Below are 27,091 nucleotides of genomic sequence, written 5' to 3'. Positions count from 1 at the left end.
AAGGTTAGAAAAAGATTAAATCGTTGTTTTTTTGAAAAGTTTCATATAATTCTCTATCAATCTACTATTTTGTAAGATTTAAATAGTCAAAATATCATGTTTTTAACATTTTTAAAAAAGTTAACTTGTATGCACTCCAACTGTTTGATGAAATGCATAAACTAAATTACCACGTTATATTCACATATGAATATGTTTTTTCTCACCTGAATCAGTATATGACTATTAAAACACAAAACAAATATGCAAGTCTGTATGTTATTCATTTGTGAATAACATATAAAAATTATATATATTTATGAAAACACCTTGTAATATTCATATGTGAATATACTGTGTAATATTCATCAGTGTATATATCATCTAATATTCACAACTGAATATACTATGTAATATTCACATGTGATATACCATGTAATACTATGTAATATTCACATATGAAAATATCATCTAATATTCACAAGTGAATATACTATGTAATATTCACATGCGAATGCATCGTCTAATATTTAAATATGAATATACTATGTTTATTATATGCTATATTCATATATGAATGATACTTAAATTGTAAAAAAAGTTAATCATATTTTTTATTCATAAGTGAATAACGAATTTACTGTAGTAAAAAATTTTATGCATTTTTATTCAATTATGAATAAGGATAGCTGAAAATATAAAAAAAATAAATTTTTTATTTTATCTTAAAACTATATCAATATAGATGTCTATTTGTAGAGAATAAAAAATTATGAATTTTGGTATATATTTAAAATCATTTTTCGATAAAAATAATTTTTTAAAAATTAAAAAAACGAAAAAAATTATGTTTTTGCATATATTAAGGTAATGATTAGCATAGTTTAAGGAAACACGTTTTGTTGGAAAACACATGTCTGTTACTTTCCCATTTCCGCTGGTACGACGAAGACTTTTGCGGCAAAAATAAATGAGTGGCTGAAAATGATTCTCACATTGTGAACTATTTTTTATTTTCTGAATTGAACTTTTATATATATATATATATATATATTAAATTTTTTAAATAAAACTACAAAAGGAGTAATTTGAAATGATTGTAAAACAAAATTAGAATAAACAAGTAAAAAATTTATATATATCTAATATTGTAAGTTGAAATTTAAAATCTGAATAACAAATCTTTATGATATGGTTAAATGATAAAAAGTTTGAAAAACCTAAAGGCTATTCGGAGTGGGCAGTTCAACCCATGCGTGAAACTGAACCGGAGGTTTTGAAGATGAGTGAACACCGTCCTCAGACCGGTGGTTTACGTGTGGCGTCTCTACGAAGACGGGGCTTGCTATTGGCTGGCTTCGCGTTTTGACTGTTTGGAGTCGTCGGAGGCAATAAAAAAATAAAAAAATAACTTTCACATTTGCAGGTATTCAAATGAGGAAGATGATAGAGGCGTCATTTAATCACGAATGAGACACACATTTTTCAACAATTGTCAACTTTGGTCCCTTGAGTTTGGATCAAATGCAGAACAAACTCTGTCCCTAATTTTTCTTCTCAAAACTGGTTTATAAAATTTACAAATTCCACCCTAGACTTTTATATTCCTATTATTATTATTATTATTATTATTATTATTATTATTATTATTTTCTATGTTTTTATTAATTATGTTTTTATTAATTATGTTTTTAATTTAATTTAATTCCAATGTCTAGTGGGTTGGTGGTAGAACTGACGTGACCCACAGTTAACAATACTTTTTCGATGACTTTGATGTGACCACTCTCTATTGCCTAAAAAACTACTATCATTCAACAATAACACTATGATTTCTAGATCATCATTGTACATGATTTTTATTCCGTTTTCAATTTTCAAGAATTAATTAGTTTTTTTATTACTTTTGAATAATAGTTAGTTAATAAAAAGTTATAGTACTATTTTATTTACTTTGGTTTTTAATATAATATTTAAATTGTTTATTTTTTAGTTATCCAAATCCTAATGTTTTTATAAATTTGATTTATATTCTACTTTTCTTTTCTTTTCAAATGAAGTTATGTTATAATTTCCATATTAAAGGTTTTTTTTGATCCTCTTATTTAAAAATGAACTGTTCATATTATTTTAGGTTTTATTTTCTTTCTTAAAATTTTAAATTAACTTTAAATTAACTGTTCATATTATTTTAGGTTTTATTTTCTTTCTTAAAATTTTAAAATAACTTTAAATTTGCTTGTGATATGAATTGTTCATATCTTTATTAATCCTAAGCAATAAGTTACATATTTTATTTTTTATAAACTTTAAATATAATTTCGTCTTCATTTCTCACAAACCCATATAAACAAGTGAAAACTAAAATAAATTCCTTATATATTGACATCATAATCGATTTTGTCATTATATCTTTTTTTTATTAATTTACGTCCTAAAAACCGGTATTTGTACTCATTTTAACCCTTTTACCCGATCAACAGGTCATCCAACTTTTAAAAATTACGTTTTTAGCACAAATTTTGAAATTTATTACAAATTTGGTCCAAAATTTACACTTTTGGCTCAGATTTTAAATTTTATTTCAAATTTGGTAAAAAATTTACCCTTTTGGCACAGATTTTAGAATTTGTTATGAATTCATCCTAACTTTAGTTTTTTTTTTACAACTTTTTTTCTCCAAATTTTATTTCGAATATGTTTTTTCTTTATAAAATCATATTTATACAAAAAAAAATCATTTTTTCATATAAAAAATCTTATATTTTCTATATGAAAACTTTTTAAAAAAACTTTTTTGTATACGAAATATCTATTTATAAAAATAGGTATTTATTAAGTATTTAATAAAGATAAAATCTTTATGATTCCAATATATATATATATATATATATATATATATATATATATATATATATATATATATATATATATATATATATATATATATATATATATATATAGAGAGAGAGAGAGAGAGAGAGAGAGAGAGCTAGGATTATATATAACCAACAAGTATTGTATTGTTATATAACTCATGCTGAATCAATCAATAGATAAGGATATATAGGTAAATTAACAAAATAATCATTTGGTTCTCTTTAAAACTTTCCACTAATTCAGGCAACTTAAATCAATTAAATATTATTAATTTAAAATCCTATAATTAGATAAATTCTTTCATAGTCGTATAACACACTATCTCAACGTTAATACCTTGAGCCACCGTCATCACTCTAACCCAAACATTTGCATCACAGTCCTCTCCGGTCATTAGCTTAATCGCAACCAACATCGAAGTTTGAGAACATCGCCAAACCACCAGCCAGTACCACAATCTGCTTAACCACAGGGATAAGTAATGTTGGTTAGCAGTAACATAGCGATAGGTGGTCGGAGACGGCGTTTGGTGGTTTTTAAGGCGTAGTTTTCTAGCAACGTTAGTAGAGTAGGTGAAGATAATCACAATGATGGATAATGTTGGTTGCTAGGTAGTTCATAGGAAAGAATCAAGCAGTGAGAGATGGTGGTGAAAAGGAGGATGAGTGGTTGAAGTTGGTGTTTTGTGATGGTTGTGGGTCGTTATGGGGAAGGAAAACTATGATGTTTGTATACATTTCTTTTATAAAAATGTGTTTGAATAATTTTTTATATAATACGTGTTTGTATACATTTTATATATAAACATGTTTGAATATGAATGCATTTATTATAAAATAGGTGTTCATATATATATATATATATATATATATATATATATATATATATATATATATATATATATATATGTATATATATATATGTTTTTAAAAAAAATATATACAAACACTTATTTGGGTGCATATAAATATGATTTTACAAAATAAATGTATACGTTTACTATGAAATAGGTGTTTGTATATATATTTTTTACAAATATGTGTTTGCATACAAATGTATTAATAATAAAATAGGTGTTTGTATACATTTTTTTTGTAAAATACATGTAAGTATACATGTTTTTTTATAAAACTGGATTTGTATATATTTATGTACATAATAAATACCTATTTTTAAATAGGTATTTGGTATACAAAAAAGTTTTTATATAGAAAATATTATAGTTTTTTATGTGAAAATATGTTTTTTTATATAAATATGATTTTATAAAGAAAAACATATTTGACCCAAAAATTTTAGAAAAAAAGTTGTAAAAACAACTAAAGTTATGATGAATTCATGACAAAATTCTAAAATTTGGGCCAAAAGGGTAAATTTTGGACCAAATTTGTAATAAATTTTAAAATATGGGTCAAAAGTGTAAATTTTAGACCAAATTTGTAAAATATGTTGAAATTTGGGCCAAAAATATAATTTTTAAAAATTGGATGACCTGTTGACCTGGTAAAAAGGTTGAATTGAATACGATTACCGGTTTTTGGGACTTAATTGAATAAAAAAAGATATAAAGATTAAATCGATTATGAGACCAATATGTAAGGACTTTATTGCAATTTTTTTTCGTAAGATGGATTTTTATAAAATTAAACAATTGCAGATGACTTGTAGTTCTTGATTTCTTTTGCTTGAATATGGAACCGATATGTCCATCAAAATCCTATTACTTTTAGTAATTTTACATTAAGAAAAAAAATCTGAAAAAGGAATAATATTCAAACAAAAAATCTATAAACACAAATAACATATTTGCTTACCATGCAAAATAGTTAACATAAACAAACCACATGTAAACATACACACAGATCTAACACACAATAGTTAGAGAATTATCAACATGAAGATCTTGAAAATAACCTTAAAACACTAAAAATAAGAGCAACAAGAAACTTTATATCTCAAACAAGAATGAAAGATAACAAAACATAGTTGAAACCATTTCAACAGAAAAATCAGAAACACTTTTATATATCAGATTCGAAAACTCACATCTATCCTACTCTCCCCTTCGTGTTCTGTAACGCGTGGTTCCTACAATTGGAAGAAGGAAGAGCTTGGAGACACAAGAAGGAGCATATAGATCCAGAATCCTTGCCTCATCCACGCCACTTTTATGGGGATTGAGTAGAGCTGATTTCGGAGCAGAGACGTTTCAGCTATCATCCGACATTCGAGGTGAGTTTCCTACTGTATGAACGGGTCGAAGGCAGACTACGGTCCGATGTCGGGCGATGCCCGATGTATGTTTATATGTTTTTCGGACTACGGTTTGATGACGGACGATGCCCGAGGAATGTTTGTATGCTTGATGTCTTCGTGATTCTTCCATGTGTCTATGTTTATATGTTTTTTGGACTAAGGTTCGATGCCGGGCGGTGCCCAATGAATGTTTATATGCTTTCCGGATTTCGGTCTGATGACAGGCGGTGCCCGATGAATGTTTGTATGCTTATGTTATGTGATTATTATATGTGTATTGCTGATATGTTATATGCATGTCGACCTCAGCTCGATGCCGGGCGGGGCCCGATGCTGGACATTGTCCGATGTCGGGTGGGGCCTGATGCCAGACATTATCCAATGTCGGGCGGGGCCCGATGAAGGGGCGGGGCCCACGATATGTCTATATGTAATTATGTGATTATATGTATGGTATATGTTAGTTTGGGGAAGCTAACTAAGTTTTGTGCTTACGATTTTCAGTTTTGGTTTTAGGTACTTCTGGTAGCAAAGGGAAGAGCTCGGGATGACTGCATTGCACACACCATGATGTTTAGCCTGGAATGTTTACTCTGATGTTTTGATTTGGAAACTCTGATGATAATGTTTTGAGATACTTTGACTTATGTTTTGTTAGAATGTTTTGATAACTATGGTTTTATTTAATAAGTAAAATTGAAACTTTTGGGACCATATTTTATGAGTGTTACAAGTAGGTATCAGAGCCTAGGTTTGAGGGATTCGGGCGCACTCTCCAGTGTGTCTGAACTTAAACTGAGGAATTGGTATGAAATTTTCAAAAGAAAATCATTTTTACAAAAAGGAATGTTAAAAAGAGAAAAGGGATTTTTAAAAAGAGAAAAGGGTTTGGTGCATGCAATCAGCTGAGCTTAAGTAAGTTCTCCCAAATTACCCATACAAGTTTATATTTATGATATGAAATGTGCATATGTGAACTGCATGTTAGATTAAGGCTAAGGATCTAGGAAGTATGCCTTGTATGCCTACTGTATGTTCTTATTAAACTGCATGCTAGTACTGATTAGTCAGTGATATGATGGCCTAATTAGGATATGTTTGGTTTTGGTTACTCAATGCTCGAATGTTGCTTGCTATGTGATTTGAGGAGTTGTAGTTATCTTTAACTAACTAGTAAACGAATATGCTAAGTTACATATTGCGAGGACTAAATAATTTCTGAAGATTAGGATTAGTCCTATTGCGCAGCTATTGTCCGAGTTTAACCGTTGTAGGGAGAGACCTCTCATTCGAAGAATTATATGGTCTTAGTAATATGTAATGGTATTCGCGAGCTAGTTAGGGAAAAGTAGCAGGGACTTCTTTTGCAACTGATGGCAGAGAGAGGGTTGGAGATTACCCTAGGGTAAGCTTAGGATGAGAATAGCGTAGAGAGCAGTAGTAGTGAAAGGGACTTGGTGGAGTCAAGGCAATTTGAAGGGTCTTAGTTATGGTTTGGGCTAGGATAATTGATGTATAGATCTTACTGTGTTTGGAGTCTTGTAATTGAGGTTTGTTGGTGAGTTTACGGCCAGAGTATGTTTTCGGCCGTAAACCTGTTTACGGCCAAGTCTTTTCCACTATATATAGGGTGTGTCTGAGTCTGTTAGTAGTTGTTGATGATCCACTGAGTTTACGGTCATTGTGTCCAAGTTGTACTAGACGTTTTTGTTGGGTTTTAGTATACTAGAACATCCTATGGTGCACATACAACCCTAAATACCTTGGATCTATGTTTTCTCTATTATACATGCAAATATGAAGTTTCCAAGATATCACCCTATACTAGCATACAAATATCATATACTTGGGTAATAAAATAGATAGAATACATACCTTTTTTTATGTAACTTGTCTTCATGAAGCTTGAGTGCCTAGTGCCCCAAGTGTGACACCTCAAATGGTTCACACAACACCATGAACACTTGGAATAACCTTGAGAATAAGGATACTTTGGTTCTCTCTAGTGAAATCGGCCTTGCCCTTTTGTGTACACACACTAGTGCCAATTTCACCAACCAAGGACATCTTTATATAGTGTCGAGATTAGGGTTAAATCCTAATACCCATGACCTTTCATTTCATATGATCCATGGGTTAAACACTCCATGGACTATCCATGAAAGCTTAGCCCAACCTAAATGAACTTGGCCTATCACACACATATATCTTAGAGTCCATATTTAATTAGTTCATTTTGATCACTTAATTAATTATAAATTAATTCTTGATCAATAGTAATTAAATAATATGATTATATATTAATATATTAGAACTTATAATATATTAATATAAATCACTAATATCCTTTTTCCTCATCTTGTCTATCCAATTGTCCCGATGCCATGCAACCCAAATGGACCATGCCGGGTCGGGTCAAGTCTTACAAATTATAGTTATGGACTTAGACATTAATCCAACAGTCTCCCACTTGGATAAGTGTAAAACTATTATTGAGTATGACTTCAAACCCCGACTAGCAATCGTAGCTCTCAAAAGCTTATGTCGAACTCTGACCTTGCCGATGAACTCTGACCTTTATCAATGACTTGTCCATTAGATAAGGGATCATATATTCCTCCATTCTAGATATCATATGGATTGAGACATGGATTATAAATCATTCTCTCTGTCCATTTGTTGTTTCCTGATTTTCGATTTATGATGACTGACTGATTGAACAAATCAAATCAGTCCTGGCTTGGCCAAGCACTCACATGTGTCATCGCGAAATCATCGAGGGGCCCACAGATATCGCTTTTATCCCAAAGGTAAAAGGAATGGATAAACTTCGACTCATATGGCTTGTTCTACTACTTGTTGAATCATACACAAAGGCACGTTTTTTAACATCGAGTTACCAAATGCGTTTTCGTGCAATCAATGTATAACCAACTCATAGTAACAACTCATATCTCTAGGTTTGAAGAATATAAGATATTATCGTCTCATGATCACTCGTGATAAAATCCATGAAGTGATTCAAATGAGCGCGGGTTGAATCCAATACTCAGAACTTGTGAGCACTCATGAGTGTTATAGCACCACTTTGTCCACCAACTTGGACCTCTACAAACCAACCCATGACAGTCTTGATTCATATCTACTTCCAACATATGACCGACTGTGGATGGTTTGAATAACTTAATCATTCAGGAAGAGCGACTTAGTTATTCTGGAAGTCAAAACATGCAAAGTGAAACACAAGAATAAATGAATCAAATATGGTATCAAACCCTATGAATATAAATAAACACTTTTATTTATCACCATACTGATTACTCATTATTCATTGTTTCGGTTTTATCAACTTTATACTTGAATTAAAAACACTAGTTGTCCCATGCTCCAAGCATGTACACTATGTTTTTCTTAAACAATAGCTTTGCCATACACCAAGTATGCACTCTATGTTTGTCTATGATCCTTACTTTGTGAAATAAACCAATTGAACATAATTTCAATGATTCTAATTTCACACTTCCAAATCCTTATCGAAAAATGTGAGAATTTCAAATTCCTATCATTTATCGAAATCTGTTTAGATTTTAAACTTATATGCACTGAACCTCCTGTAATGAATATGTACAAAGTCACAAAAACTTGTCAATAGTCATTATAAGGTATTCCAATGGAGATCAACTCCATTGAAACTAAGTCTCATATTCAAAGTACATTGCTTTGGACATGCTTCTTGCATTAAGTTCTCTAATCTTACACAGATAACTTCCACCTATGGAGACAACTCCATATTCTCATTTTGACTATCACTTCTGAACAAGAGATGCCTCTTTTCAGAATATGTCAATATGGTCCTTCCAAAATTAGCACTATACTTCCAACTGTCCCTGAACAACCAATCTTTGGTAAACCTCAGATTGTCCTCGACAATTGCTTAATCATTTTAGTCATATCCAATTCTAGACCTTTTCCCTTCTTAATGCCTCTGGGCATTTGGAAAAAATTTAGAAATGACAAATATTATAGCACATGCAATCGATCCTGTACCCAAAGCAAATGGCACACGATTCATGATGTCTCACATAAAGACATGATTCTAGACCAGTCTTTTGCTACAATATTTTTATTTGCCATGTTTTTCAAAATTTGACTATGAATAGGATGCCATAATCATAATCGAATTTTGAGAACGCAATATATAGAATTTCCTTAAGTTGAACCAATCCAACATGAAATTCATATATATATTCTTGACTAAAGATGATTAAGGTCTCAATCTAAGCCTTTAGAACTGAAATGAAGTATATCCTCTCCCTTAATTATAGCAAAACAACTTTTTCAATCCCTGCAGCCTTACGAATTGAAACTTTTGTTTTCTATAATTAACATTACTAACTTGCAACACTAACAATAATTATCATGCTCCCACTAACATGATGATTATTAACATAACACTTATGCTCTCACTAGCTTTGACATGTACTCAGAAATCAGCTGGACTTCTAGAAATCAATACTTTATTGAATTTCTTACCAAAGTTCAGATTTCTGATACGAGATGCTTTGATAAAACTTTATAAAAATCATACACCTTTCCTTAGATAGCATGCATGTGTGTCTAAACAATTTCAGAACAATGAAAAGGGATGCCATAATCATAGTCTCAATTGTTTAGACCTTTTGCCATCTGCTTCAAATCTACTTGGTGGAAGTGTTTCCTCACCATCATTTTCATGAATCGGAGAGAAACCTTATGACCCTTAGATTTTATGGTGTATGTGTTCTTATCCATGTGAATCGTCAAAACCATAGTCACAAGACAAGGATAATGACAAATCCAAACTCATATGGACTGAACTTATGCAATCTTAACATCTTGCCACCTGGCAGTACAGGGCCTGCTATTGCTTCCAAGTTGTTATGCAACCAATTGAGAACTTTCAGAACTCCTATGCAAAGCCAACTTTAACTGGAATGGGCACAGAATATGTCAACACGATAGGTGATAAACCTCAAGTCGTGTGCTAGTGAAGAACCTCAGGTTTTATTCTTGATTAGTTCTTGAAATTCTTTTTATATCTTTAAGACTCCCACTATCCTCTTGACATATAAGACTATCTTGACAAATATTCAAGAGATAGTGCAGATTTTTTATCAAGACAAACACTTCACACAATTCGCCTTAATTGGTCTTTGTTTTATCCAAAACATCACAACTTACCAATTTCAAATGTACAAGAGTAGGACACTTTTACTCTTACATTTGACAAGTATTTTAAACCTTTCTTTAAGATATGTCACTCAAGTTACAATCTTGGAGTATGACTCTAAGACTTGTTTTGAAACGAAGTATGACTCATCTTCTTGATTTAACCATTTCAACAATTCATGACTCCTCTTATTAGTCATAAGAATGCACTAAGATGTCCTTAGAAGACCAATTGTGATGTGGTTCTTAAATCATTAAGATGATCACAAAACATGATACTAAAGTACTCTCCCATCTTTTCAGATTTGAGAAACTTTTATCTTTCTGCCTAATTTGATTCTTCTCATTTGTTCTGCAATACATTGAGACTTTTCCAATGTTTCAGAATTATACTTAATCTTGTAAGTATAACCATATTTACTAAACTTTAGTAAATCATGACGAATAGTCTTATCGATCTTTGTGGTGGACTTGACCAGTGCACAAGAATGTGTACTCAATCCCTTTAGTCCTTTACTTGATTCACACATCCATGTAAACAAGTCTTAATTTTCCAATGCTTGAAAATTCACATTCATCATACTATTCAACTTGCATGATTCTAAGTTTCTATCCAACTCAAGCCTTGGGAATGAGAATCTTTCCTTATTTGGTAAATTATGACACTACCACAAACGAAAGAATCAAGTCCATTTTTTTTTCTAAATATTGCTATTAATGGAATCATATAAACAACCATTTTTCACAAATGCCACTCGTAAGGATATTTTAAAATAAATATAAAATTAAAACCTTTTATTTTATTTCAAAACTTTGCGGAAAAAACTTATCCTTACAGTGCAAATGCATATGAAAAACTTGTTGTTATCTATTCCTAAGCAATATATCATAACTCCTAAGTAACAGCTTCAAAAATTCTGATCACTGAACCATACGATTGAAATCCATCTTCGCGATCAGAATCAGCATATACTTCCTTTAAGTTTCTTCACTTTTCTTTGATTCTTAAAACATCAACATGTGACCCAGTCACATCATGTAATAAGAATCTCAAAATAGAAACTTAACAGAGTTAGATAGTGGACTTTTACCTAAAGTAGAGTCAAACTTCTTGACTTGATCAACCTTATGATCTTTCAGGTAAATAGGCAGCTTCGCAATCAATGACCCTTCCTTTGGCAAGATAAACATATGGACTCTTTGGTAATGGGACTATCTCAGACTTAGCCATTCTCTTTACCATTTGGTCAACCGGGTTGACTATGGCCAATCCCTTTCCATTGAGAAGAGAATGCTTTTTCTGGGTATCCAACGTTACCATTGTCAATGTCCATTGAGAAGTTTATCTCCTAATCAGATTTGCTCTGCCAGTGCTCCAAATCATTGCTGATTAAGCACCCCAAAGCAAATAGATAAGATCATTCTGGGTCATGTCATAGTCCTTTACATGGTAGTTCATAAGGAACTTACTATGTGACTTAGAAAGTGATTGCGCATCCAACTTTCTCAAGACTTTGACACCCAACTCTCCCGGCTTGTCAATATCTGACTTCATCTCCAAGATGTGATCACAAATAGACCTTGCTTGCCAATAGGGCTTGAGTGACCTTAAATTTTTCAAGAACTTGTGGGTTAGGGAGAATAATTGGAGGAGGAGAAGGAAGTGAAGTTTCAAGAGATTTGAGAAGATCATAGATGTCTGAACTAGACATCTTTTGGGAGATATTCAAGATAGTTGATTTAAGTCCTTAATATAACACCCAATATGAGATATTAAGGCTAGGACCCAACAGAATATTTTATAACTTGGAAGAGGGATGCCGTAATCCAGGCTATAAAATATTTGAAGGTAGGTGAATGACGATTCACCAATTTCCACCACGAAAAACGAAATGTATTATTAGGTTTTAATTGGATTTGAAACTCCTAGATCTTTTGAGATTCATTGAACTTTTCATTGGCATGTTTCAATCTCGAGTGTGCCCTTCAAGTTTTGTGACTGGGATGCCGAGGATCACAAAACAAGGTGTGAAGTAACCATGCAAATTACTTGGTACCCTTAATATTTACCCCTCAATCGATGTGCCGGTTAACCACACGAGCTCCACCGATACTATGATAAATATTAAGTTACCCTTTGCCTACCTTGTTAAATCCAGGTTAGAGTGCCGGTTAACCACACACGCTCCACTAACGGTTTAAACAAAGTGCAAAGTGTAATTTCATGGATTAGCACCTTATTCACATTTTCCTAAGTAACTAAGATTGGGAATTTTAAGTGTTTAGTTACTTAGTATTTCTCATTAATACTTTTAATGAAGGGAGAATTCTAGTCCTTGTCCTACCGGTTCGGCTAACGACCCTCCACCAGTCAAGGAAGCGGTGGGTGAGAGTGGACACCCATTAAACTGCCATTTTATAGGCAGTAACCTTATACCCCCCTTATAGACCAGCTTCGTGAATGAGGCCTACTAACGGTAAGACTGACTTTACTCTTATACATACATATATATATATATATATATATATATATATATATATATAAATATTATTAACTTATAATATTATAAAGTATAAGGGTTGAATTTTAACTTTTAAAATTCTAAGGGCTAACTTGGAATTATAGTATTCATAAGTGAAAACTTTTCAAATTCCAAAACTTGAGGGCAAGTTTTGAAACTATTCAAAACTAATTAATTCCATAACTTATGTGTTTAAAGTAGTTTTAATTAAAAACTCTTCAAGTTGCATAACTTGAGGACAAGTTATGGAAGACTTTAAACTAATAAAAGAATGTAACTTTTCTTTATTTTTGTAACTTATGGAACTAATTAAGGTTACACATTTTATTACTTAATGAATTGACTCTTGAACCTCCATAACTTGATGACAAGTTATGGAGTCATAAAACCATTTAATGAGGGCAAAACTCTTCATTTTGTAACCTATGCCAATTTTTATGAGGTTTAAGATTCATAAATGTGACTTTTCATATAACTTGAGGACAAGTTACAAAAACACATTTTATGAACTATTTCTAGATCATTTTGGATTGAAAACAACTAACACACAATTTTTTTCATTAATCTAAATTAACTCATAAAACAAGGTAACACAAAAAAACTTTTCCTGTTCCATAACTTAAGAACAAGTTATGGAATTCTTTAAAACATTAAGACCAAGTTTTGTAACTCCATAAAAAACTTTGAATCAATTTTTTTAAAACCTTTTCATATACATAACTTATGGAGGTTTCAAAAAACTCTTTAGATCAAACTTTTAAAACTAATAAAATAATCATATCATTTTATCTTTTACTAAATTTGACCTAATTCAACTCATATAGCAAATGATTCAAATTTTACAAATAATTAGTTTTTCACAAAAACAAGTAATTATCATAAAATTTGACAAACGTCATGTTTTTTTTCCTTTTTTTTCAACTTTGAAAATCAAACATTTGCATGAATATAATAGAAAACAACCCATGGCTCTGATACCACTGTTGGGTTTTAGTATACTACAACATCTTATGGTGCACATACAACCCTAAATACCTTGGATCTATGTTTTCTCTATTATACATGCAAATATGAAGTTTCCAAGATATCACCCTATACTAGCATACAAATATCATATACTTGGGTAATAAAATAGATAGAATACATACCTTTTTTTTATGTAACTTGTCTTCATGAAGCTTGAGTGCCTAGTGCCCCAAGTGTGACACCTCAAATGGTTCACACAACACCATGAACACTTGGAATAACCTTGAAAATAAGGATACTTTGGTTCTCTCTAGTGAAATCGGCCTTGCCCTTTTGTGTACACACACTAGTGCCAATTTCACCAACCAAGGACATCTTTATATAGTGTCGAGATTAGGGTTAAACACTAATACCCATGACCTTTCATTTCATATGATCCATGGGTTAAACACTCCATGGACTATCCATGAAAGCTTAGCCCAACCTAAATGAACTTGGCCCATCACACACATATATCTTAGAGTCCATATTTAATTAGTTCATTTTGATCACTTAATTAATTATAAATTAATTCTTGATCAATACTAATTAAATAATATGATTATATATTAATATATTAGAACTTATAATATATTAATATAAATCACTAATATCCTTTTTCCTCATCTTGTCTATCCAGTTGTCCCGATGCCATGCAACCCAAATGGACCATGCCGGGTCGGGTCAAGTCTTACCAATTATAGTTATGGACTAAGACATTAATCCAACAGTTTTTCTTATATAAACGTGTGCAAGCTTTGGTTTAATCTTCTTCTACTCCATTCTTATATTGTTTGATTGTTAGATTGCTTGATCACTAGTTAAGATTCTGTTTCTAGTACCTTACAATTGGTATCAGAGCAAATCTGGTGTCAAATCATCTTTCAATCACGTTCTCGGTCAAAGGAGATTAGTTTCGTCACTGTTCGAGGCTTGATTTGGTGTTTTCGTGGAAAAAGGGGATCAGATCTGCTCAAAATTCGTGTTTTCATCAAGATCTGGGCATTTACGGTCAAGAGTTTATTGCCGTAAACTCCTATTCACGGCCGTAATCTAGCAATCTTCAGTGACCGTAAACAGTGTATCTTCAAAACCCGTAAACTCCTCAACCGTGAACTCAACTGTAAACTCCTCAACCGTGAACTCAACCGTAAACCCTGCCCGAAAGCCTCAACCGTAAACAGACAATCTTGACCGGAAACTCTAACCGATAGTCTGACCGTAAAATCCTGTTTACGGCCGTAATCGTGTGACCGCAAACTTTTTGTTTAACATTTTTGTTTACTTTTCAAATTTAAAAAAAAATAAAAAAAAAATGGATTCTCAAAGCCCAATAATTCATCATGAACTATATTCAATCATGGGAACAACCACTCGCGTTCCACGTTTGTTGTCTGTAGAAGGGTTCCCGGAATGGAAATACCGCATAGAGAAATATATCAAAATGAAAGACTTCAAAATTTGGAGAAGTATTTTAAGAGGACCAATTCGTATCACTACAACACTCGAAGATGAAACAGTTGTTGAGAAACCGATTGAGCATTATACCGATGAAGACTTTGAAAAGATTGAAGAGCAAGAAAGAGCATTGGCCACCCTCACAATGGCACTGTCCCCTGAGATTGCACAAGGATTTAGAGAATACACTTCAGCAAATGCTCTGTGGGAAGCTTTGATTGAAGTTTATGAGGGTAATGAAGATATGAAACAGAGTCGCCAAGACATGTTAACGCAGAAATTCAATATGTTTAATTATGTTCTTGGAGAAACTCTAGAAGCCCAATTGCAGCGTTTTACCACACTCACCACTGAAATGAGTTTAGCTGGGGTTTATGTGACTAAGTATGAGATAAACAAAAAGTTTCTGAATTCACTTCCGAAGGCATGGGATATGAATTTGGCGGTCATCAAGAAGACGAAAGATCTCAACCGTCTCAGTCTTGCTGAAACTATGGCAATCATCAAAGCCTGTGATCTTGATGATAAGCAAAGAGAGATCAATCGTGTGAATTCCTACTCGATTGCAAATCTTGGGATTTCTTCAAATAATGCCTTTTCATCTTTTACCTCTCCAAGTCAAGCTTTTGCCGTTCAACAACCTCAGAATCAAACCTTTGTTGCTCCATCAGCTGCACCATTTGTTGCTCCATCATCTATGTGTCATCCACAAAGTCAGTCTTTTGTTGTTCCACAAGCTGTTTCCTCTTCCAAAGCACCAGTTATGGTTCCTACTCCCAATCCCAAAGAAAGCGATGAAAACTTAGCTCTTGCCACTGGACTTGTAAATTGCTACAATGCTTTTGTAGCTGGAGAGCTTCCACCTCAACTCTCATTTGCTGATCCAGATCAAATTCATCCAGAAGATGTGGAAGAAATGGATATTACTTGGCAGATAGCAATGGCAGTGTTCGGGGCAAAGCAATTTGCAAAGAAGACGGGAAAGAACAACTGGGGGATGAATGCTGACAAGAAGGTAGGGTTTAACAAGGGAAAATTGTGTTGTTACAATTGCCACCAGCCAGGTCATTTTTCTCGTGAGTGTCCAAAGCCAGATAGAAGGGTAAGCAGTGATAGAACAATGGTTCCAGTGGGAAATAGTCGTGGAAGTGCTGCTATCAATAGTGAAACTGCTAATCTGGCAGTGGTTGCTCAGTCTTTTAACTGGGAGGACCAGATTCAGGCACTGAGTATTTCAGGACCTGAAAATGCTCATCTCGACCAAATCCATGATGTTGTTGAAGAAGAATCTGAAACAGACCCAAAAGCAGAAATGATGGAACTCCAATTTGCATTTATGGTTCAAACCACGCCGGAGCCTACAAAATCCGAGGTTAGTGAAACTATTTGTTCCCAATCTTGTATTAAGACAGTCAAGTTTTTGCGTAATCAAATCGAGTTGATTAAGAGAGAAAATGAGGACCTAAAATATGAGAGATATACCATCAGGAAAGAACAAAAACCCTTATAAGAAAAATTAGAAGCCAAAACTAAGGACTTCAGGAAATTGCAAGAAGATTATAGCAACAAGTGTGTAAACTATGATCATATTAAAACCAAACTTGCTGCTGTAACTGCAGAACTTAACACATTGAAAATTCGTTTTGAAAATGCTGATTTTAATTTTAAAAAATTCGATGGGTCAAGTGAATTGGTTGCAAAAATAATTGAAGAACAAATGCAGTGGAGAGACCAAAAACAAGTAGGTATAGGATATGAGAGAGTCCCTCCTCCTTTTAATCATTCATATTATGTTACTCCTTTAACAAAAGAAGAGATCGACAGAGAACCTTATATGGTTTATGGCAAACCTGCTGCTGAATAGGCTACATGACCTAGTGCTAGGGTTTTGGATACTAACATTTCTACTTCAAATGCAGATGTGTCAGTAAACCAAGGAAAGCAAGGGGATGAGAAGTTTGAGTCTAATAACTTAGTGTCTAAGTTTGGTGTACCCATTTGTGATGAGTTTGTGTCTGATGTTAAACCTGATGTTTTTACTTGTGAAAAAGTGATGTCAAACTTAAATGTTTCTGATGTTTCTGATGTTGTTTTTGTAAAATCCACTGAATCTGGTGCTAACACATCCACACCCTCTACATCTGTCACACATTCTAATTGCACATGTGGAAAGGTTAGAAAGGTCCATAAGAGCATTAAATCTGAAAATGGCAGTGCCAGGTCTAAAGATAATAAGCAAATTTGTTTTAACTGTGGTACTGTCGGCCACATTGCTCGAAATTGTCCCAATAAGGAATTTATGGATTTTTGTTCTCCAAGGAAAGAGAAGGAGTCTCGAGGAAGGTCTATAACTAGAAAGTCCTCGAGATCTCGCCCTCGAGATGATGATTGGAAGGCTAATCAAAACAAGAAAAGGGCAGTTTTTCAAAAGAAAAAACAGGTTTTCAATAATAAAGTCACAAATAGTTTGCCAAAATCGAACAAGGTTAAGCCAAGGTCGGTTTCATCAAAGAGCAGATCTGGATCTTCAACCACTTCTGGTAGAAAATCCAAATGCTCAAAGAAAACGAGAAAGAAAAATGTTTCAAAATCACCTGTGAGTTTTCAAAAACCTAAATACCAATGGGTGCCCAAATTAACTTCTAACCAATCATTGTCATCCTCTGAGAGTGTTTTAAATGATGATTCAAAATCAAAAGGTTCAAAAGATAAATCAGTGATCGTAAAAGGGTTAACCCAGGAAAGTAATGACCTGGGTCCCCAAATCTAAATGATCCCATTCATTTTGCAGGGACAGTTGCAGAGGAATGTCGTCAGACCTTGGTATGTCGACAACGGCTGCTCCCGGCATATGACAGGAGACATCTCCCAATTAAACGACATTCAAAATTTTAATGGGGGATTCGTTTCCTTTGTGGGCGGAGAAGGCGGAAAAATCACTCAGAGAGGAACTGTGAAAAACGAAGTGCTGTGTTTCGAGAACGTCAATTATGCTCCCGAGTTAAACCACAACTTGTTGAGCATCTCTCAGATTTGCGACAAGGGTTATTCAACGCATTTTACTGATAAAGAGTGTCTGATCTTAAAGCCAGACATTGTCATTCCGGATGAGTGGATTCTTGTTAAATCAAAGTGGGATGGAAATGCATACATCATCAACATGAATAACAACATTCCTGAGCAAGTCACCTGCCTCTTTTGAAAAGTCTCAGACCAAAATGCTATGCTGTGGCACCGACGACTCGGTCATGCGAACGCTAAGAATCTGAATCATCTTGCTAAAAATGAAATGGTACGTGGCCTGCCTATCAGAGACTTCATAACATTTGAAAAGTGTGTGTCATGTGCCCAAGGAAAGCATCATAGAAAACCACACCTGCCAAAACAGGTCAATTCAATCAGCCAGGTGCTCCAATTATTGCACATGAACTTATTTGGTCCGGTCAATGTCCTAAGCATCAACAGGAATTCATACTGTCTAGTTGTGATCGATGACTTCTCGCGTTTCATGTGGGTTTTCTTCTTATCCAACAAAGCTGGGGTATCTGATCTGATCAAGAAGTTCATCGTAATGATAAAGAACCAAACCAATAACCGGGTGAACGCACTTCGTACTGATAATGGAAAGAAATTCAAGAATGTAGGTCTTGATCACTTTTGCACAGAAAAGGGAATTGTGCGTCAATATAGTTCAGTTCGCACGCCTCAGCAAAACCGTGTTACTGAACGGAGGAATCGAACGCTACAAGACGCTGCAAGGACGATGCTGTGTGATTCAAAGTTACCATTTTTCTTTTGGGCTGAGACGATCAATCAACCTTTCCCTCTAAAATTGAAATCGTCCAAGTTGAGGAATTTCTCACCAAAATAGGATATGAAGGTGTTTTCCCTCGGACTATGAAGAAGTTGTTACCACCGTTCTGGAGGTTCTTAGCTCATACCTTTGTGAGCTGCATATCAGGAAGACAAACTGGTGCAGATGAGATTTCTTTACGGAACACAGGAGCTATCATTGCTCTTGCTGCGGGATTTGACTTCAATGTTTCCAAGTTCATCATGGATGAGTTTGTGGTGAACATCAAACCGAAGACAAGAGACAAATTCTTGATGTACCCTAGATTCATTCAAGTGTTCCTTAATGAGAAATTTCCCGCGATGACTAAAGAAGGAGAAACCCTCGACATGAAGTCTCTTGGACCGAACACCGTCGGGTTAATGAAGCAAAACCGAAAGGGAAAAATTACTTTTCAAGGAAAGTATCCCTTAGTGAAGTTTGGCTTGTTTGTCGACTCATGTGAAGCATCTGAGTCTCATATATCATCAGACTGCATGACCTCTGAAGATGACATCTTTTCTGAAGATGATGTTATTCCGGTTTCTGATCATGAAGATGATGTTGTTAGACCTGTTGCGATGGTAGCTGAAGAACATGACCTGCACTCTGTACATGTTGAGAGTGATTTCAACGAGGGAATGACAAAGGATGCGACAGATAACGAAGGAGATGATGATGATTCTTTTACTGATTTGGATCTTACAGGTTTTGACAAGGATAATATTTCCTTGAATCTTGGAGGCAATGTTAATTTCTTGTCCAATGAAGATCTTGACACATTCTTTGACACTATCCATGATGTTGCTCATCCAGCAACGGAGATAAGGGATTCAGAAGACGTTCTTGAAACAATGCCTCCTACTCCAAATCAAATGGCTGAATCTTCAACTCCTATGGAGACAACTTCAAGGATTCCTCCCCTTGAGGATGTTATTCCTACTATTGAGCCAACAGTGAGTGAACCATTGACAACTCAGACCACCCCACCTACAATGAAGAGGAGAAGACTTGATCCAAGACCGGGAGTATTTGTTCCAAATCTATCTCAAGGTCTTCCGACTCAACCAATAACTACTTCTTTTGCTATGTCACCTACTCCATCCCATGAAGGACCGAGCACCTTTTATGAAGCTGGTGGTTCATCAGTTCCCTCGGGATCATCTCCTCTTAGGCCTTATCATGATGCTGGCTCTGAGAGGCTTGCTCTACATCTGGCCCAAGAACAAAGCTCAGTGCCTTCCTCCCGAGCTAAAGGAATTTTTATTGAGGAAGGCCACTCAGGAGAGGGTGATCCCACCATTCTTGGACTTCAAAAGGAGATTAATGTGCTCAACCAGAAGAATATTGAGCTTGATATCCGTGTGGCTGATCTTGAAGCTAAAAAGGCCCAACTTAAAATTCATGTTGCAGATCTTGAAGCGGATAAAACTCTGAAATCTCAGCAAATTTCTGATCTGCAAACCCATCTAGGATCCTTAACTGCAAGTTACTTTGATTTAAAGAAGAAACTGGCAGGGGAATTTGGCGACAAGTTCAAGTCATCTGTTCAACAATTCAATGCTGGCCAGTCATCTCAAGATCCTCCTGCTGACCCACCCACTCAAAGAAGAACTCGGATCGTTGATCGCTTTGAAAAGGAACCAGTTCAAGCGCCCAACGTTGCTGCATTAAAACGTGCCAAATTAGCAGCATCCGACAAGAAAAAGCAAATTTTGTTCAAAAAGAGCTCAGATCAAAACGCTCCTGAAGGTCAACCACAAATCACCGTCACTGATCTTGAAAAGAGAAAATTTGGGCACAGGTACGGTGATAGACCATGAATTGTCTCATGGCGCTTTCATGACAGGCTGAACATGTGGATAGTGAAGCACAAAAGCAAAAACGTGGAGTATTACAACGACTTCCATGATTTCAGTTCATGGACAAGGGTTGATCTTTCTGAATTATCAAATGCTCCATTTGCAAATCCATCAGGTGATCCACGGGTAACTCACTTCAAGCTATTCTTGGAGGACCAAGTAAAGAAAGGATTTATTGGCATGAAGACTGCTGAGTCTTTCATTAAAAGTTTCCCTAAAGTACTGTATCCCAAGACAAATGAGCCCTTCCAGACTGTCATGTGGCCGCCAACCAATCAAGTTAGACAAATTCCATTGCTGCAGACCTTCAGTGATGGATCTCTTGCAAACATGCTCTACTGGGTCTATGATGAAACCACTGTGACTGCTATCATTAAGTTCCAAGATGGTTGCTTTTGCTTGTTCGACAAAAAGGACCTACTTCAATTTGGAAAGTGGGATATTCATCATTTGGCCCTACATCAGATCAAGGTGGCTGAAGAGATTTTCGAGTCTGCTGCTAAAGAGTACACAACAATGGTTGCTGAGATTATTGGAAAAGAGATGTGGCAAGGGGCAATGGGAGGATCCGTGTCACACCCCCGAACCAGACGACGGAAACATCTGAGGGCTCGCATGACTTAAATTGAATATCATCACAATGGATATAAATGAATCATAACATAAACATCACCACGCATCAATACATTACAAGTGATATTGTTCACATCCATTACATTGTTTTAAATATTACACATCCATAACATAAATTGTTTAAGAGTTTTCAAAACATGGCTTCCTAACATACTTGATATTACCTTGCAGCTTACCTGTTACCTGAGAACACAAGTTATTTTGAAAAACGTCAACATATGCAATGTTGGTGAGTTCATAAGCAGGGTTGTGATAAAAATGATTTGTGTAGTTTATAAAACCCAGAAATCCGATATTTTCTGAAAAGACAATTGTTTACCAAAATGTGAAGATCCATAAGTTGATGCGTGAATGATTTCAAAACGTGTATAAATGGGAATTTTTGTATTATAGTTACAGAAAAACATAAGCGAGTGGTGCTGATTCCCTCGAAAAACACGATGTTTTTTGATAAGGTAAAATATAATTGTTTTCAAATTGATATATCGCCACAACGAATGATTTTGATTACTCTTCCTTGATTACTCGGATGGTATTGGATTTATTTAATTATGTGAGTCGTTATAACCATGCATAATAATGACTAGTTCGTCTGTCTTGGCATCCTAATGTATGCCGGGATTGATCTTAAGATTTTGTCACCCTAGACTGGCCGAGTCTAATTGTAGCGAACATCTGAGGTGTGGGGTAGTCACCCCCGTATAGATCTATACACAAACTCTCGCTCTCATTCCAGGAGACTTTGATTATAACTACAGACTACGAACGACCCTTAGAGGTGTCACCCGTTATTACTCACTTAATCCAAACAAAATTGATTAGTGTTGATTAACGACCGGGATTTGTTTACTTTGATTTCAAATAAGCCTAACAGACACGGAGAAGAGGAATACAAGGTCCTGCAAATTACGCGTGTTATTTAAGGCTGTTGGTTATACGAAGGACACATTGGCCCATTTTATATTTGATTAAATTTGGACCTTACTAGCAATGCTAATTGGCCACCATGGCCCAATAGCACATATAAGCCATTGAGGGTCCCTTAAACATGTAATTGGGTCACAAGAGGCCCAATAGACATGTGTTATTATCGTCGAACCCAAAAGTCACGTTAATGGGTCACAAAGGCCCATTAAGCATGATTAAGATATTTCAAGTCCAACTATTTGAATATTTACGTGTTTTAGGTATAATATAATGGTCGGAAGTTTGATTGAAAAATTGTTAAAATCTCAACAGCACGAAACTTGTCGGTTGTTTATAACGATAATTGAGATTATATGTATATTTTTCCTTCTATTTTCATAAGTTGTAATGTGGTATTCTCTTTAACCCAAATGTCTTAAAACCAAAATAATTGACTCAAAATATTCAACCCTTTCTTTAATAAAAATGACAATTTTAGTCCCTTACATAAAGAAAAGACATTTTAGGCCTTTAACTCATTTTCTTGACATTTTGACCATAGACTTGTTTAAATAAAGGTTTTTAGCTCATAATTTACTCTTTAGCAGTTTCAGCCCTTCCAATACAGAATTTTCAGTTAAAACCCAATCTTTTCGCAACCTTTACATTTTTGGCCCAATTTCTAAAAACTTCACATTTTTTATCCTTTTTGGAAAAGAAAAGCATTTTAGCCCCTGAATTGGTTTTGTTTACACTTTTTACCTCCTGTTTTGTGAAATTTATCATTCAACCCCTTGAAAATTTGGTTTTTCGCAATTTTGGGCTCAATGGGCCGAAAAGGCCAAAAATTGGCCCATTAAGCTACAAATTACATTTCTAGTCCTTTGAAGAGTATAATATTCATAAAAACATTTATTTTAACTGTTTTGACTCTTTTGATCCTTAAGAAAATCGTGAATGGCAATTTTAACCCAACTTTTGTTTATTTGACAAATTAAGCCCAAAAATTGGTTTTATGTTGCAATATGTTGATTTTAATCTTAGAGGGTAATTTTCTTGACTTGTTTAGTGTAATATACCTTAGATCATGTTTGTTTTCCTTCTTATGCCATAGATCTCGAGATTTCTTTCCTTTTTGTTTACATATTCAACACATAAGCACATAAAATCACACATACATACATGAAATCATACATAGCATACACATACACATATATCTACACATTTTACTTGTATTCTCCCCCATAAAACTTGTAAAAACCGAAAATAGAGGGGTATGAACTCACCTTTGCTTGTTGTTTTCGATTTGAAGAAGAAATGGAAGAAAATTTGGTCCTAGCAAGCCTTCTTGGAAGATCTTTGGCTTAGATGTGTTCTAAGAGGCATGATCATGAATTTGAATAGATTAAGAGGAGATTTTTGATGAAATGAAGTAATTAGATCATGGATTTAAGCATCAACTTACCTAAGATGATGACTCTTATGGAAAATCCTACTTAAAAAGCTCTTAAATCTCGAAATTTTTGAAGGAGAAGTGAAGGAGTTGTAGTGTGTTCTTGAGAGTGTTTAAGTGAAATAATTGTGTGTGTGATACTCTCGGCCGAGAGTAGTAGAAGAAGAAGAGAGAGAGAGAGATGAAAGGATGTGCATGGAAACATGTGAAATTGCTTGGATATCCCATAGGTATTAAAGAGGTGGCTAATCCTCCTTAATCCTCTAATTCCTCTTTTTTTTTTTTTTTTTTTTTTTTTTTTTTTTATTACTTATGCCGAGAGATAGAGAAGAGAGGAGAGTGTTTGGGCCTTGAGTGCTTAAGTCCAAGATATGGGCCCAATATACATCAAAGTATGAGTTTTATGGCCCTTTAGGGCTAATTAAATTTGTTATGGCCCAATAAGGGTATTTTATTTCATTCTAGGCCCATTATGGCCCAAAATGTTAAAATAAAAGAAAGTGGGTCCAATTAGAGCCCATATAGGAGTTCTAAGCCCAAAATAGTCAAATTGGAAGCTTATTGGTCCATTAGGCCCAATAAGAAAATCATAATCCAAAATGGACTTAAACCGGGATTTTTAGGGTTTCCAACTTTTGTTGACTTTTTGAAAGTTTGTATAGGAATTTTGTTGTCATTGATTTAACACAATACATGTTTTCAAGTTTTAACTACAATGTCACTCTTTGTTAAGTGTTTACAGCGTATCAGAATTCCTAGTTGTGACATCATCCCCTCGTTGGAGGGAATTTCGTCCCGAAATTCTTTTGAAGGCTAGATTTGAGAACGTGAGAATAGATGAGGGTACTTCTGCTTCATTTGGTCTTCGGGTTCCCATGTGAATTCTGGTCCGCGTCTCGCCTTCCATCGAACTTTCACAATCGGAATGCGACTTTGCTTAGTACGCTTCACCTCCCTGTCCATGATTTCGACTGGTTCCTCGATGAACAGGAGATTCTCGTTGATTTCAATTTCTTCAAGTGGAATGACGAGGGTTTCGTCGGATAAACACTTTTTCAAATTGGAAACATGGAACACTGGGTGTACACTGCTGAGTTCAGCGGGTAACTGCAGTCTATAAGCCACTGGACCTATTCGGGCAAGAATCTCGAAGGGTCCAATGTATCGAGGGTTTAGTTTTCCCCGTTTCCCAAAACGAATCACCCCTTTCCAAGGAGAGATCTTTAATAACACCCGATCCCCGACTTCAAATTCCAAGGGCTTTCGCCGCTTATCGGCGTAGCTCTTTTGTCTGTCTCGTGATGATTGCAGTCGGGCCCGGATCTGAATTATCTTCTCGGTCGTTTTGCGTATGATTTCCGGTCCTGTTAATGCATTGTCTGGTGTTTGTCCTCTTGCTAGCTGAGTGTCTCCTACCTCAGCCCAACACAACGGTGATCTACATTTACGCCCGTACAATGCCTCGACAGGAGCGACTTTGATGCTTGAGTGATAACTGTTGTTGTATGAGAATTCGATCAAAGGCAAGTGGGTATCCCACGACCTTCCAAAGTCTATCACACATGCACGAAGCATGTCTTCTAGCATTTGAATGGTTCGCTCGCTTTGGCCATCCGTTTGCGGGTGGTAGGCAGTGCTCATGTCGAGTCGTGTTCCCATAGCTTTCTGAAGTGATTGCCAAAAGCGTGAAGTAAACCTACTATCCCTATCTGAGATGATAGATATGGGCACTCCGTGGAGTCTCACGATTTCCTTGATATAGATCCTTGTCAAACGTTCCATCTTGTATGATTCTTTTATTGGTAGGAAATGAGCGGATTTGGCAACCTAGCAACTATTACCCATATGGTATCCAAACCATCAGTCCTCTTGGGTAGTTTGGTCACAAAGTCCATAGTAATCCTTTCCCATTTCCACTCGGGAATTACTGGTTGCTGTAGTAATCCCGAGGGCTTCTGATATTCCACCTTTACTTTAGCACATGTGAGGCATTTGCTAACGTAAGTGGCAATCTCTGCCTTCATGTTAGGCCACCAATAATGCTGCTTGACATCCAGATACATTTTATCTGAACCCGGATGGATGGAGTATCGCGTCTTGTGGGCTTCATTCATGACTACTTCTCTGAATCCTCCAAGTTTAGGGACCCAAATGCGGTTCATGAAATAATATGTTCCATCCTCCTTCACTTCGAAATTCTTTTCCATTCCACGTAACGCTTCGCTTGTTTTGTTTTCTGCCTTCATGGCATGCAACTGGGCTGCTCTGATTTGCGAGGTCAGGTGGGATTGGATGGGTATCAAGAGAGTCTTCAAACGACGATTTGAGTAATCCTTTCGACTCAAGGCATCAGCTACTATGTTAGCTTTACCTGGGTGGTACTTGATTTCGCACTCGTAATCGTTCAGCAGTTCAACCCATCTTCGTTGCCTCATGTTTAACTCCTTTTGATTTAAAATGTGCTGGAGACTCTTGTGGTCGGTGAAAATGGTGCACTTGGTACCATAAAGGTAGTGTCTCCAAATTTTTAGGGCGAAGACCACAGCTCCTAATTCAAGATCATGGGTGGTATAATTCACGTCATATGTCTTTAGTTGCCGGGACGCATAAGCTATCACCTTTCCACACTGCATGAGTACACAGCCTAAACCTTGATTCGACACATCACAGTAAACTACAAAGTCCTCTATTCCTTCCGGTAGCGGTAGTACCGGTGCACTGCAGAGTGCTTGCTTCAGAGTCCGGAATGCAGCTTCTTGCTTATCCGTCCATTCAAAGGGTACGCCCTTTTGCGTAAGCAAGGTAAGTGGCTTGGCTGTTTTGGAGAAGTTCTGAATGAACCTCCTGTAGTAGCCTGCGAGACCTAAGAATTGACGAATTTCAGTGGGTGTTGTTGGGATCGCCCATCCTTCAATGACTTTGACCTTAGAGGGATCCACATGTATCCCTTCCTGACTAACAACATGACCCAAAAAGTTCACACTACGGAGCCAAAACTCGCACTTAGAGAGTTTTGCGTATAACTTTTCGGTTCGCAGGGTTTCCAGGATTTGTCGGAGATGTCGGCCATGTTCTTCTTCGCTTCGAGAATAGACGA

Source organism: Lactuca virosa, chromosome 6 (assembly GCF_052849685.1).
Source record: "Lactuca virosa cultivar CGN04683 chromosome 6, Lactuca_virosa_CGN04683_v6, whole genome shotgun sequence".
In the NCBI taxonomy this organism is placed as follows: Eukaryota; Viridiplantae; Streptophyta; class Magnoliopsida; order Asterales; family Asteraceae; genus Lactuca; species Lactuca virosa.
The sequence above is the reverse complement of the archived record's forward strand: the minus strand, read 5'-3'. Positions refer to the sequence as shown.